We start from the raw sequence: 9,405 nt of genomic DNA, 5'->3' as shown, positions 1-9,405 counted from the left end.
GAACCCCTGGGGCGGCCAGGGGCATAGGCACCAATGGAGGCCCTAAGAACTGGGGGAGGTGGCAGCCCCAGAGCTCCAGGGGCCTCCTTGCTCAGTTTGCCTCTCCCCAAAGGGCACAGAGGTGGGTCCTCAGAGGGTAGTTGGTTGGTTTTTAACAAAAGCAAGAATCTTGTTGACCCAGTTCCCCCTGAGTCCTGGTCTCCCTGGCAAATGGGAGCGGTTAACCATATTCACTTGTAGGGTGGCTTAGGGGCCAATTGAATTGAAGCAAGCAGCAAGCACATGCTTGGCACACGGGGCTGAATTTTACATTCCACACGGGTGTGCCAGCTTGTGTGAGGGTGGGGGGTTTGGTTTGGGGGACACGGAGCAGGATGCCCTTGCTCCGGGCTGCAGCAGCAGCAGCAGCGGAAGCTGGGGTGCTCCCAATCCAGCTGTCCTCCTAGCTCTGGGATGGGGGTGGGGACACTGGCAGAGTGAGATTAAGGCTGTGCATACATGTGTGGTGTGTGGGTGTGCTGTGTGTGTCTACAACAGAGGCCATGGGGGGGCTTCCAGGAGCAGAGGAGTGTCTGAGAGAGAAGACAGACACGCCAAGGGAGGGCGGGCTCCAGCTTTATTTAGCCCAAAGAAAGATGCCACTCTCTCAGATCTCCTCCGCTGGGTCTGCCCTGGGGTCCCCCATTTCCAGCTCAAGGGGTCTCTGGCCTTTGGGGTGGGGGGCAGCAACCCAACTCTGCCTTCTCAGACAAGAGAGGGCATCTTTCAATATCTCAGGGAGCTGGAGAGGGAGTCAGGGGGTGAAGCAGGAGAGCTTCCCTCCGGTAGGAGGGCAGCTCCTGGGGAATGGGGTCAGGGACATTCAAGGCCTGACGTCCTGGGAAGAGAGGTACTGGGAAAGGGGCTACAAGGGGGCAATGCACCCCCATTAGGGACCTAGGCGAGAGAGACCCCAAGGGCAGTCCCCGCCCCCACCTCCCGTTCCCAGGAGGTCTGGGTGCCCTGTGCATGGACTCAAGGACAGCCCCAGATAGCGGTTCCGTCCTTGACCGTCATTCTCTAGTCCAAGAGTCCAGGGGAAAGGTGGTGGTAACTCCACCACCATCCCCCTTTGGGGTATCGGTCCTTGGGTCGCCATCAGGAATATCGAATTTGGTGGAGGCCCCGGGGGTGGGGCGGGAGGGGCGTGGAGGTGGAGTTTATGGGCCGCGGAGAGGCCCCGGGACCGGGACCGGACCCCGGACCGAGCCCCGTGCCCATCCCCCGCCGGCACATCCTTCGGCCCGGCTGCTGGGAGCCTCACGCGCCACTCGCCCCCGGCCGCGGGCCTCCCGGGGAGGGAAGGGCACCCGGGGAACCCCCTCGCCCTCCAGCAGCCCCCTCCCCTTGGCTGCGCGCGCTCTCCCGGGCGTGCAGTCGGGCCCGGCCGCCCCCGCCTCCCTTCGCCGGCCAGGACCGGACCGCGAGGCCGCGCGCGGCGCAGGGGGCGGGGTCCGGGGTGGTCCCCGCGCCCGCCGGGACCCTCTCCGCAGCCCCAACGCGGCGGCCCGGGAACCGCGCGCAGGCCGTGCCGGGCGGGGGCGCTCTTGAGCCTGGTTTGGGATTTTTACCCACCGCGCAAGCCGCAAGCTGGGGCTGGGGCAGGGGCGGGGGGCACCGGCGGCGGCCGCTGGGTGAGGCTCAGGGTCTGGGGGCTGCGGGTGTAGAACCCGGTTTAGAGGCCAGCCGAGTGACCGGGTCCCCGGGTATTCCGGAGGCGAAGGAAGGGGAAGGGGCATCGGTGGGGCGGGCGGGGGGGTAGGTCCGCCAAGCCAAACCTTCCGGGAATCCGGAGGGGCTGTCCCGCGCGCGCCCTCCCCGCCGCCGAGGGGGCGGGCGTGGGGGGAGGGCAGCGACCGCGGGGGCAAGTTCCCGCCGGCCCGACCACCCTCCCGCCCGCCGCCCACGTGCCCAGCCCTCCCGGTCCCCGGGTACGCGCCCCTGCGGGCCGTGCATTTGCACTCGCGGACGCGCGCGCCCACACGGGGTCTGACTTCAGGTCAACTTCCACGCGGCTCCCGGTGTGTGTGCGCACGGCCGTGTCCGCACGCGCGTGCCCACCGCCGCCCCCGGTGCCCACCTCCCTTCGCCTCCCGAAGTCTCCACTTCGGGACCTGAGGGGCGTCTGCTCCCGACGGCGGCCTGGGCCGGGGCCGGGGCCGGGGCCGGGGCCGGGGCCGGGGCCGGGGGCGGGGGCGCGCGGGCTGCCGGCTCCACTCGCCGCCCCCACGGCGCGGACCCACGCCCCCTCCCGAGGCCCCTCCGGACGCCCGCGGCCCGCGCTCCGGCCGCCCCCGCCCGCGTCCCCCGCCCCTCCTCCCGCCCTCCCCGCTCCGGCTCCTACAGGAAACCTTCGATCACGCTCAGAAAGAATGTGCTACGATCTCGGCGCTGCCGCGGCCGCCGACACCGCGCCCGAGCCCCCGCCGGAGCCCGAGCCGGAGCCCGAGCCCGAGCCCGAGCCCGAGCCCGAGCCCCAGCCCGAGCCCCAGCCCGAGCCCCAGCCCGAGCCCCGGCCCGAGCCCCAGCCCCAGCCCCAGCCCCAGCCCCAGCCCCAGCCCCGGCCCGAGCCGGAGCCCCAGCCCCGGCCCCAGCCCCGGCCCGAGCCGGAGCCCCAGCCCCGGCCCCAGCCCCGGCCCGAGCCCCAGCCGCCGCTGCCCCGCCGGCCCCGGGCTCGCAGCGCGCGGTCCCCGCCGCCGCCCCGCGCTCGCCCCGCGCTTGACGCAGTGAGCGCCGCAGCCCGGCTCCCGTCGGCTCCGCTCCGCTCCCGGTCGCAGGCCGAGCCCAGCCCGGCGGGCTCCGGGAGGGGAGGGCAGGGCGCGAGGGGGAGGAGATCTGTCTGGAGCCAGCGAGCCCGGCGGAGGAAGAGGAGGAGGAAGGAGGGGAAGCCGCCGCCGCCGCCGCCGCTCCGGGGATCTGGGCGCGCGCGCTCCGCTCGCGGGTGACGGTGGCGCCAGCCCCCGGCCCTCACCGGGCCCAGGTAGGAGGGGGACGGCGGGGAGGGGGCTGCGCGGGGCTGCGGGGCGGGGGTCCCCTGTGCCGCAGCAGGGGGGCTGGCGGGTCCCCGCCCCTGGGGGAGGCGGGGAAGATGCTCGCGGGGCGGCGGTGGGGGCGGGCGCGGGGTCCCCGCTGGCGCTTGCGGCCCGAGCCGCCCCAGCCCCCGCGCCCTGTCCTGGGCGTCCGCGCCGGGCCGAGTCCCCCCGCCCGCTGGCTTCGCTTGCGGCGCGTTGGGTCCGCGGTTTCCGGGCATCCCCCACACACCCCGGGTTCCGAGGCGGGCGCACCCGAAGTTAGCGGTCGCCGAGCGCCGGCCGGACAAACTTCCCTCCCCGACGCCGCGGCCCGAAGGCCCGGCACTCCGGACCCCTCGGGCAAGGAGGCGCCTCGGGGACCCCGAAACTTTCCTGAGCGCTGTGAGAGCGGAGGGTGGCTGGACAGGGAGGGGAGACGCGGTGGTCTTGCCTGCGAGGGCATGGTGGTAGCCGCGGCGCCGGGAGCTGGCCCCGGGACTGCCCCCCAGCCTGGAACCCCATCTCTTAGCAGGGCGGGCAGGGCAGGGAGTGGACTAGAGGCATCTCGCTCTCGGGCAGCCAGGATGGGGAAGCAGCGCTGCGCCCCGCGCCCCCGGAGCCCTTGGAGAGGGTCTTGTAGGACACCCCCCTACTCCCTTCGCCGGGCTCTGCCCGCAGCTGCTGAGCCCGCGGGAAGGACCCGGTTCCTGGCTATTAATAGGCGCCCGTGACCCGAACCTTTCCAGGCCCGAGAAGCTGCGAAGCTGGGCTTGGCTGCGGGGTGGGGCGGGACCCCAGGCCCAGCACTGGCTCCCTTCCTGGCTCTCATCATTCCTATCCTGCCGCTCTTCCCTCCAGCCCCCCCTCCCCACTCTCCTCCCAGTCTTTCCATCCCGGCCTGGGGGCGTCTCCCCCCCCAACTTTTTCTCTTCCTCAACTGCACGGTATGGCCTGTGGCCACCCCGTCAGTCGGGGACCTGGGCCAGATTGGCGATGGGAACACAGTCCCCAACAGCGTCCTCCTCGGCTGGATGGGTGTGGGGTTCCTGGGGCCAGACTGCCAGGGATGAGCAGGGATTTCCTCCCCTCAGCACCTTTCTCCCAACCTACACAGCGAGGCACTATACCTTCGTGCCTCCAACCCCCCCCCCCCCCCCGCAGGCCTGTCGTTGCCCCATCTCGGGGACAGTGGGGAGTGGGGTGGTCACAACGGGCAGCCTCGGGGAGGCGTGGAGGGCAGAAGGGACTCCGGAAGCTCCGGAAAGGATTTTGGGGTGTAGCTACAACTGCATGTGCAGGGAGAAGGTGATGTCCTAGTAGCCTCCCTTCTAGCGGCGCCTTCACACACCCCGAAGGCCCAGGAGGATTCCACTTCCTCCCCCCACCCCATCCCAACACTCAGATCTGAGCTGGAGTGGACTTGGGGGGCGGGGAATAGGGAACGCTGCTTCCCATCTGCCCATCTGCAACGCTCGGCTCCCGAGCAGCTTGGGGGTCCTCTGTCCCCCAGGGCTGGCCGCCGGCCCCGCCCCCTCCGTTAATTCGGGGACCCCAACGCCTTCCAGCGCCCGCGCGCGCGCCGTGCTCAGCAGTCTCAGAGCTTTGGTGAGCGAGGTGTCGCATCCTTTCCCCCATCCAGGTCTGGGGGTGGGGTAGGGGGCGTGGATCGCAGTCCTGGGTCCCTGACAGATGTCCTCGCGGCGGCGCCGGCGTCTCTGTAACAGATTTAATGACTTACACGCAGACCGCCAATCCGCACGGCCACGGGGGAGGGGCGACCCAGCCGAGACTCAGGGGACGAGGTCGCAGCCTGAGGGAGGGGCGCAGCTCTTCTGGGGTGGGGGGCGCAGTGGCGAGGACACTGACGTTGGCTGTTGGGCCCCACCCCCAATCCTCTGTGCCCCTAACTGTGGGCTTCACTCTCTGGCTCCTGCCCCTAAATCCTCGGATTGCGGGGACCTTCCCGCGAGGACCTCTACCCTGCTCCGCACCCCCCCCCCCATTGACCTCTGAGTCTCTCAGTGGAGCCCCGACCCTGGGCAGACACATGCTTGCCTCAGGGTCGGCCAGTGTGGGTCCAGTGTGGATCAAGGCGTGCTGAGGCCTCTGGCCTCTGGCCTCTGCTTGCACACTGCAGAAATGGGCTCATAGTCCTGGCTACACCGGGATATTGAGAAGGTTGTGATGTAACTCTGGGCAGGCACCTGGCACAGTCCCTGGCACACTGGAGATGTGAATCAAAAGCCTAACCTACCCGATCCTTCCAGAGCTGGAACTCCTTGGCCAGCATGGGTCTGGGGGAACCAGTCAGAGAGGAAGGGGGTGGGTCGCCACTAGCAGGGGAGGAAGGGCTAGGAAGGGCTTCCCAGGGGTCTCCCGTCACTGCTGTGTGGTTTCAGTGCAGAATGAGGCCAGAGGCTGGAAGATTGCTTTCTGGGACCTACTAAGAGTGACCGGTTTTGCCCCCTTTCCAAGCTGCAGCTGGAAGGCCTCGTGAACAGCAGGGAGGAATGGGGAGACTTGACACCAGCCTCTCTGTCCCCTGTGCCCAGGCCTGACATATGTGAGGCTTGCAGTACTTATTTGGTAGTACACAGGGGCCTGCCCTTGGGCTGCACCTGCTGAAACAGGGGTGTGGGTAGGGGGCAGCCCAAGGAGAAAGGCTACATACAGCTCAGATGCCCTAAATGGCCCAACAGCCTCCTTGCCGAGCCTCAGCCCTGACTCTGGAGCCATATGTGTCTGGGCCATACTGTCCCCCACCCCAGCTCTTGAAATAGCCATGGGGGCACACTGGCTCTTGTCCTAGTACCCCCTTTAGGGCTCTGCATCTACCCTCAACGGAGCTAGGGCAGGCAGGCAGGAGGTGCCACAAAGCACCAAATCCTTAAATTCTGGCCTGGCAGGGGGAGGGCAGCTCTGAACCCACTCCCCCCTTCCTGGTCAGCCTTCTGTGCCCAGGCAGGGCTGGGGTGGGGGGTGCTTGCCAGTCCATATAGGACTTGTGCTGTGGACGTTCATTCACATTCCCTCTCCGGTCCCCACACACTATAGGATTTATCTTGATTTGCTGCCTTTGAATTGAGTCAACTCTTTTGTATGCTCGGTGAATTGCCCAGCTGCTGGCGGGGAGCGGAGAGCGTGCCGGGGGTACTGAGGCCGGGAATCTTAGGCGGGCGGGGGACAGGAAGCCGGGAGGGGGTGTGGGCAGCGGCAGGGAACCGAGCGAGCGGCCGGAGCTGGGAGCCCGGCTGGCCGAGGGGCATGCCCAGGCCTGCCGGCTGGAGAGAAGACTCCGGAGGGGTCGGGAGGCTCGGTCCTGGGGGTCGAGGCTGCCCCTCGGCCTCTGGTTTGGATGGGCTGTGCAGTGTGGGGCGAACGTCAGGGCCTCTCCTGACTCAGTTTCCTCTCCTGTAATATGCGGGAAGAGGGACTTCCACACGCAGGTTGTGAGGGTCCAACTAAAGGGGAAGAGTGTGCGAGAACTCCCGATGTCATCCCAGAGGTGGGGGTGAGTGACCGAAGGAAGGGGAGCCAGGGCGGGGGAGAGGGGGGCGGCCCTACCTGTCCTCTGTCCCCCCTCGTTCGGTCCTTGCCCCCCGGGTCGTCCTCTCCGACGAGGGCCGGACCGACCGACGGGCCCACCCAGGGCCCAGAACGCCCTGGCTTGGCCTCAGGTGGTGGGGGTCGTGCGTGGCTCAGGCCCGCCTAGCGGGCTCGCGCTCCCCCTCCCGGAGCGCCCCCCCCGCCCCCCCTTGGATGTGGGAGGAAAGGCAGGAGCCCACGGCCAGGACACTAGCCCTCCTGCGCTCTCTAGCCCCCCCCCGCCCTGCCCCCTTCCCCCGCACCCCTTCTCCCCCCCGCCCCCCCCCCCCGCCCCGCGGCCGGGAGGGAGGGAGAGGAGCGCGGCGGGCGCGGGCTCGGAGCCGGACTCGCGCGGGGAGCGGGCGGGCGGGCGCGGGCGGGGCGGGGGGAGGCGCGGGGCGGGGCGGGGCGGCGCGCGGATCGATGGGCGAAGCTGGGGAGGCATCTCAATCCCCCGAGCGAAGTTAGAGCCGGGAGGACCGCGGCGGCGGCGGCGGCGGGCGCAGCCCGGGAGCGCGGCTCGGCGGCAGGTAAGCGCGGCGCCCGGAGCCCGAGGCCGAGAGCGGCTGGCGCCCAGCCTGGGGACGCGGGACCCCGCGGGGCCTCGCGCGCTCCCCCTGCGCCCCCGGCCCCGTGCGCCCTCGGGGCGCGGCGGGCAAAGTTGGAGGAACTTGGCGCCGGCGCGCGGCTCAGCGGGCGGAGCAGGGGTCCGGGCCGGGGTCCTGCAGCCCCCGGGTCGCTGCTGCCCGTCGCAGCACCGCTCGCTCGCGTGGCCCTGCTCCTTCCCCGGTCGTCTGTCCCCTCGGCAGCCCCCTGCGCCAGGTCGTGCGTCCCGGAGCTGCCGTCGCCGCTAGCTGCGGCCGACTCTCCGCGGCCTAGGGTCGGCGACCCCCGGCGGTGTCCGCGGCACGGCCCCCGCCCCGTCTGCCCTCCCGGCGTCGCGCATCCCCACTCGTACCGGGACGCTCCGGCGACACTCGGGGGAGGGGCCGCATTCCGCGGTAGCTGGCGGGGAGTTGAAGCCCTGGCGTGGGGGTGGGGGCCTTTGCTCGGAACTTGGTGGCTATCTCAACCCCTCCCCCGATCTTGGGCCGCTCTCCTCCTCACGGCTTTTTGGGGAGTGCTGCTGAGCCTCCTTGCCCCGATCTGCCTCAAAAGACAGGAGCCCGCTTTCCATCCTTTAAAATTCTCACCATTTGCTTGCAGCCAGGGTGGGGTCCCCTGCAGGTGTTCCCCCCTCCGACGCAGACCGACAGCCTCTGGCATCAAAATCAGACTCTTCCAAGCATCAGCTGCGTGACCTTGGGGCAGGTAACCTCCCTGAGCCTCACTTTTCACATCTGTAAAATGGGGGCGTGACAATAATGTCTACTTTATGGAGGAAACACCACCGGGAAGGCTTAGCCCTGGGAGGGCTCCTCGAGGCCTTTCCTGTGAGTTTAGGAGACCAAGGCAGGTTTGCACCCCAGCAAAACCTCAGGTGTGAGCTGCTTCTCTTTGGGCAGCTCCTGGAGCCCTTGCTTGGATGCAGCTGTAACTGCCTTTTATTTGCTTTTTGGGGCTCGGGACCGTGCAGAAAGCATTCCCCGGGTCTCAGATCCCATGAGCCTTGGGAACAGGAGCTTTTGGAGTGTGCAGAGCTCAGAGAGTTATAACAGGCAAACCTCTCCACAAGGAGACCCTCAGCCTCTGCCCAGCCCCAAGAGGGAATGACGAAATGGGGCTATGTTGTTTTAAGCCTAACCAGCCCCCTGACCTCCTCTGCCCTGGGGCCTTACAGTTTTCAGCTTTTAACTTTTAGTTTTGGGGGGGGGGGGGGGACAGAATCATAGCCACAGGCCAGGATTGTGTCCCACTTTGTCAGAAGAGGAGATATACCCAGAGCTAGAAGGACAGACTCCGGATGATGGGGGCTTGTCAGACGGGAATGCCCACCTTTACTCTGGATTGAGGGGTTTGGAAACAGGCCAAGGTCCCAGTTAGGACTTTGGTCCCTCAGATTCCTGGGCACGTGTGTGTGTGTGTGTGTGTGTGTGTCTGTCTGTCTGTCTGAACACCTTCCAGTGGGCAGATGACTTCCAAATCAGAAAGGTTGGGAGCCATGCCCTCCCCGCATCAGCTGGACCCTCTCCTGGGAACAGCTGTGCAGCCCTCCTGGAGTGGTAATAGGCCTGTTGCCCTTGTTGAATTGAATTGCCGAGAGCAAGCAGTTCCTGACCCTGGGAAAAGCCAGGATAGGCACCTCATCCTGAGGCCTGACCAACAGGGTGGGGGGGTGGGGTTGGGGTAGGGAATGTGGTGGGTGCCTGTACGTGTGGCCAGAGGAAGGGAGGAAGATCAGTGTCTCTTTCCTCATTACCCCCCACAGAACTCTCTCTGGAAAGCTCAGAAATTCTGCGAAATGCCTTTGGAAACAGGTGCCCCACACCTGGTCTGGGGAGAGGCTGCTGCTCCCTCACATCCCTCCCTACCCCTTCCCCCTCAAGAAACAGGTGGTCAGGGTCCCCAGAAGAGCCTAGGGCGAGAGCTTGGACCTAGCAGCCCTTCTCTGGATTCCTAGAGTCTTCTGGTTTTTGAATCTTCAGACCCTATATGTCTCCTCGTCAGCATCACCTGCTTCAGGGGAGAAACATGAGTGAGGCCAAAATTGTGGCAGTGACTCAGATCAATGGAGTAAAATGGGAGCATCTGCCTGGGTCCCGTATCTGTGTGTCTGTGGCACACACATATGTGCACACATGCACACACACCTCTCTGGATTTCAGAGGGA

At 67.4% G+C, this 9,405-nt stretch overlaps 1 protein-coding gene across 4 annotated transcripts in view; it reads left to right on the top strand.

Annotated features, from left to right (window-relative positions):
* The first annotated feature begins 2,923 nt into the window (after positions 1 to 2,923).
* ELFN1 (extracellular leucine rich repeat and fibronectin type III domain containing 1) overlaps positions 2,924 to 9,405 on the top strand; it is a 68,464-nt gene continuing 61,982 nt past the window's right edge. Inside the window, exon 1 of one of the 4 annotated variants that reach the window (XM_041747155.1) lies at positions 2,924 to 3,019. The gene's annotated coding sequence lies outside the window, so the exon portion shown is untranslated. Of the gene's footprint in view, positions 3,020 to 6,360; positions 6,562 to 7,101; positions 7,166 to 7,862; positions 7,947 to 9,405 lie in introns of those variants that run through there. The other 3 variants (XM_041747156.1, XM_041747157.1, XM_041747158.1) reach the window with 3 other exon arrangements.

This window comes from Vulpes lagopus, chromosome 3, assembly GCF_018345385.1.
Source record: "Vulpes lagopus strain Blue_001 chromosome 3, ASM1834538v1, whole genome shotgun sequence".
Lineage (NCBI taxonomy): Eukaryota > Metazoa > Chordata > Mammalia > Carnivora > Canidae > Vulpes > Vulpes lagopus.
This window is presented reverse-complemented; position numbering and strand designations above follow the sequence as displayed.